Raw genomic sequence first — 6072 nt, forward strand, 5'->3', positions numbered from 1 at the left:
AGAATAGAATAGTATTCAGAATAGAATAGAATAGAATTTTAGAATAGAATAGAATTTTAGAATAGAATAGTATTCAGAATAGAATAGTATAGAATTTTAGAATAGAATAGAATTTTAGAATAGAATAGTATTCAGAATAGAATAGTATAGAATTTTAGAATAGAATAGAATTTTAGAATAGAATAGTATTCAGAATAGAATAGTATAGAATTTTAGAATAGAATAGAATTTTAGAATAGAATAGTATTCAGAATAGAATAGAATAGAATTTTAGAATAGAATAGAATTTTAGAATAGAATAGTATTCAGAATAGAATAGTATAGAATTTTAGAATAGAATAGAATTTTAGAATAGAATAGTATTCAGAATAGAATAGAATAGAATTTTAGAATAGAATAGTATTCAGAATAGAATAGTATAGAATTTTAGAATAGAATAGAATAGAATAGAATAGAATAAGGATTATTCTATAAATAACAATATTTGATCAAAATAACATTAGGGGTAGATGAAAAGTTAATAAAGAAAATATACAATTTCTCGTTAAGCTTAAAAATGAATGATGAACAGGGAAAAGACCCAATGACAGCATGAGCAAAAAAAAAGATTTCGATGTGCTATACTATAAGTGCCTTAATTCGCTTCACAAATGTGGCAAGACAGGTTGTAAAATGGGGGAAAACGTCAGTTAACAAATGTCTTGCTTAACGACAGGAATTTTGGGCTCCGTTGTGGTCATACGTCGAGGACTACCTGTACTGGTTTTGGTGTCAACTGCAACCAACCCTCATTCCTCCTGCGTAGTTTCCCCCAGGTCAGAAATCTAATCTCCAAACTATTCAGTCAAATAGCCTCCATCCAATCTACAACGAAAAGTCCTTCCGATGCTCGTTAAAAACAAACCAAGCCATTAAAAATGTTGGTCTGTTAAAAGCCAAGAAGCAGATGCAGAGAGAGACAAAGATCCAAGAGAGAAATTTGGGAGGCAAGTAAAAAAAAAGCATAGCAATTAAAGTTATTGAAGCGGGCAAAAGAATAGAATAGAATAGAATTTTTATTGGCCAAGTGTGATTGGACACACAAGGAATTTGTCTTGGTGCAGATGCTCTCAGTGTACATAAAAGAAAAGATACATTCATCAGACGATGGATAGATGATTTCTCTTTTATGTTGCTGTTGTGATTTGCTTCTCTTCTTCTTCTCTCTTTTTTCCATAGGTTTTACACCATGATCGATTTATCGGGTCGCTTCCCTGATGCATTTATACGACGGTTTAGCCCTCAAGCCGCACACGCCAAAACCGCCGCATAAAACATTCCCCACTATATTCCACAATCCTAAAACTGCTTTATCCTGCATCCCGCAATCCTGAAATACTTTTTCCTTAATTTGCAACCTGAAACCACATTTTTTTTCCCATTCTGAAACCAGAATTTTCCCTCTTCTGCGATCTTGAAATCATTTTTTTCCCTCCATTCTACGATCCTGAAACTACCACCCCGGCTGTGCGCGGCAGATAAACAAAAACAGGTTTATAGATTATATTCCTACCTGAAACTCAAAAAACACTGAAGATCCTCACTCAAATTAACTTCATAAGAAAATCCGAATTGTGGGTGCTTCAGAGGACCGAAGATGCCTTCTGTTCTTCAAGGAAGCACAGAATGTTCCTTCAAAATAACTTCGCAAATTATTTTAAATCAGCATTTTTTTTTTCTTTAATTGGCTCCTATATCCACGTTGGATTGGAAGTGTTAATTGGCTAAAGGCCTTTGGCGTTCTCTGAACTCCAAGCTGGCACAGAAATTTTTAGCTTGGATTTTTATTAAAGGTACAGCAATTTATGGATTTGACGCTGAATGCAAACACCTGTTGTCCTTCGAGTGACATCAACCTCGGCGATTGCGTAAAAATTACCCCCAGCTTTTTAAATCGTGTTTTGCAAACTGGACAAGAAGCGGGGTTTTTTTTTTTTCGTCTTTTAGAGGCATAGGATCAAAAGGTGAGTTCTCTTCTCCAAATTCAGCGAGGCCAAAAATTACAAAGGGTTTTTAAAAAAAGAAAAGAAAAGAAAAGGAGAGAGAGAAGGTAACTATTTTCTCCAATCGAACCAAATTAAGGATAATTAATGAACAGAATCATCTACAGTATTTATATGGTTTAGTTGTCTTGGTTTTTTTCTTTTTTCTTTTTGACAACTCAGGATTAATTTACACTTGTCTCGTTCAAATCGCCAGCCTTCTAACAGAAGCAGTCCAATTTTCAATATATTAAAAATAGAATAACAGAGTTGGAAGGGACCTTGGAGGTCTTCTAATCTAACCCCCTGCTTAGGCAGGAAACCCTACACCACTTCAGACAACTGGTTGTCCAAACTCTTCTTAAAAATTATCCAGTGTTGGAACAACTACAACTTCTGAAGTAAGCCGTTCCACTTTCTCGCTGTCAGGAAATTCCTCCTTAGTTCTAGGTTTTATTTATTTTATTTTATTTTGTCACAACAATATATGTAGGTATCATACAAAAAGATTATATAGTAAAATAAACACATATATGGGTAAATATAAGGAGGTATAAGCATATATATAGGAAGAAGAAAAGAAAAACAATAGGACAGGAACGGTAGGCACGTTTGTGCGCTTATGCACGCCCCTTAATGGTCCTCTTAGGAATGGGGTGAGGTCAATAGTAGAAAGTTTTTGGATAAAACTTTTAGGATTATGAGAAGAGACCACAAAGTCAGGTAAAGTATTCCAAGCACTGATGATTCTGTTACAGAAGTCATATTTTCTGCAATCTAGATTAAAGCAGTTGACATTAAGTTTAAATCTATTAGTTGCTCTAGTATTATTGCAATTAAAGCTGACGTAGTCTTTAACCGGAAGGACATTAGATGATTCTGTGAGTTAAACTTAGGTCTTGTCGAAGGCGACGGAGTTCCAAGTTTTCTAAGCCTAGGATTTCAAGTCTGGTGGGATAAGGTATTTTATCGTTTTCAGAGGAATGGAGAACTCTTCTTGTAAAATATTTCTGGACACGTTCAATTGTATTATGTGTATTATATGCTTCTCTCCTTGATGAGTTTCCACTCGTTGCTTCTTGTCCTGCCTTCAGGTGCTTTGGAGAATAGCTTGACTCCCTCTTCTTTGGGGTAGCCCCTTAAGATATTGGAAGACTGCTATCATGTCACCCCTAGTCCTTCTTTTCATTAAACTAGATATATCCAGTTCCTGCAACCGTTCTTCATATGTTTTAGCCTCTAGTCCCCAAATCATTTTGGCTGCTCTTCTCTGCACTCTTTCTAGAGTCTCAATCATCATCATCATCTTTTAACAACCCCATAAGCCTTTTAACAACCCCATCATCATCTCTTAACGACCCCATAAGCCTGCTCAACTGAACGGAGCTAGCAGAGTATTTTACTGGCCGGATGCCCCTCCTATCGCCAATGCGGAGTTTTGTTCAGCAGATAATATGCCCAGAGAGAGAAATATCTGCCTCTATCGAGGATCGAACTCATGGCCTTCTGATTGAGAGGCGAGAGCTCCACCTCTAGGCTATCGCACCATTCCTCCCAGCAAGCTTTAAGTCAATGTGGACCAATTCCCTAGCCAACATTCTTTTCAGCATCGTAGTTTTCAAGTTTCTATTACAATATCCTAAACCGTTGTTTCTCACGAAGTAACGATGGCTTTATTTGGCATTATACGTATATATCAAATTGGCCGCCATCTTAGTTTTCAAGTTTTTATTACAATATCCTAAACCGGTGTTTCCAAATTTGGTAACTTTAAGATGGGTGGGCTTCAACTCCTAGAATTCCCCAACCGACACGCTGGGCTGGTGAATTCTGGAATTGGGAAAGTTGTCAGTCCTGAAACACAACGCAATTAATTTTGTTTTGTTTTAATCCGAATTGTGGATACTTCAGAGAGCTGCTGATGCCTTCTGTTCTTCAAGGAGGCACAGAATGTTCCTTCAAAATAACTTTGCAAATTATTTAAAACCAGCAATTTTTTTTCGTCTTTAATTGGCTCCCATATCCACCTTGGGTTGGAAGTTTTAATTGGCTAAAAGCCTTTGGCATCCCCTGGACTCATGGCACAGATACTTATAGCTTGGATTTTTGTTAAACTACAGCAATTTACTGTACCTTTAACAATGCAAACACTTCCCTGTTGTTCTTCAAGTGACATCAACTTCCGGCGATTTTGTAAAAATTACCCCTAACTTTTTAAACCGCATTTTGCAAACTGGACGAGAAGCGTTTCTCTCCATCTTTTAGAGGCCTAGGATCAAAAGGTGAGTTCTCTTCTCCAAATTCAGTGAGGGTGGGGAAATATATTTTTTAAATATATATCTAATTATTATTATAATTCTCAGCCCAAATATGGGAGCAATACTGCCAATTCCCCAGGGAGCTTTTAATGAAAACCTTTTGTCATCCTGTCTACTTTGAACCAGAGTAGTGGATGAAATTTGAGGTGAGCATTAAAACAATAATTATGGGATTAGAGAATTCTAGTTACTAGGCAAAATAAAGAGATGACTAACAACAAACAATTAATTAAAAATTAAAAGCACAAACGTGCCTACCGTTCCTGTCCTATAGTTTTCTTTCATTATACCCAATTAATGTAGTTTTTTTAAAATTTGCATTTATATCCCACCCTTCTCCGAAGACTCAGGGCGGCTTACACAGTGTTAAGCAATAGTCTTCATCCTATTTGTATATTTATATACAAAGTCAACTTTTATTGCCCCCAACAATTTGGGTCCTCATTTTACCTACCTTATAAAGGATGGAAGGCTGAGTCAACCTTGGGCCTGGTGGGACTAGAACCTGCAGTAATTTCAAGCAGCTGTGTAATAACAGACTGTCTTAGCAGTCTGAGCCACCAGAGGCTATTAAGTTATTGCATACTTATGCTTATATATATATGCTTATATATTATATAGTTACTTTCATGCCTTTGCTTACATATACTGTTGTGACAAAATAAATAAATAAATAAATAAATAAATAAATAAATAAATAAATAAATAAATAAAAATTATGATTTCTTGGTTTCGGGGAAGGTATTTCGGCAAATTTGGAATGACAGCCGAATTAGCGGATAAGTTCATTTGATGCTGATAGAAGAGAGTGTTTGTAGCTCAGGACTGAACTTTTGGGTTCTCGGGGTTCTTTGAAGTTGGTGGTTTTCTTGCAGACGTTTCATGACCCAACTAGGTAACATGATCAGTGCTAGAAGGGAGAGGGGTTTGTAGAGAAGAAGAGGAGGAAGAGGACTGAGGGGTCCAGTCCTGGAGTCAGGGGAAGGCCTGGATAAGGGCTCTGCGTCAGAGGCAGAGATGTGGCCAGGGCCATTTGGGAGCAATGCATGGACTCAGGAGCCTCCAGAGGCGGACAGCAGAGAGGCAGAGGAACAGGAAGAGCCTGTTCCTAGTGCACGCATGTGAAGAGCTGCCAGAAGGCAAGAGCAGCTGAAGCAAAAAGGACGACTCAGGAGTAAGACCAGAAGATGATTGGCCACTCCCATAAGGCTTAAAAGAGCAGCAACGAGCCATTGGGTTCTTTGTGGAAAAGCAATGTTGATTCCAGTGCTTCTTGTCAGCGTCTCTTGAACTTTGCGAGGTTTTTGCCAAGAAAGGCCTTTGGCAGGTTGCCAAAGACAACGAAGGTTGGTGATAAGGCCGAAGGACTGTTTATGAAGAATTTTGTTTTGGACTAAGCTGAGAACGAATTAATTACCAAATTGTGTTTGGTAATCACTACTTGGGCTTTGGTCACAAGAGCAATATAAATCCACAAAGTGGACAGTTTCAGGAGCTATTTTTAATAAGGAACCCTGAAGATGTTAAGAAAGAAGGAAATGAAAGTTGCGGATGGTACGAGTTTCCGATGCGTTCACATATATGTGGTAATTAACGACAGCGGTAGGATCCTGCTGGTTTAACAACCGGTTCGTTGATCGCGCGCCCACATGCCTGACGCCAAACTGCACGTTGCCGTGAACAGTTTTACAAAAACTTACCTTCCGTGTTACTGCTGGGGGGGTAACAGACCT

Source organism: Ahaetulla prasina, chromosome 17 (genome assembly GCF_028640845.1).
Source record: "Ahaetulla prasina isolate Xishuangbanna chromosome 17, ASM2864084v1, whole genome shotgun sequence".
In the NCBI taxonomy this organism is placed as follows: Eukaryota; Metazoa; Chordata; class Lepidosauria; order Squamata; family Colubridae; genus Ahaetulla; species Ahaetulla prasina.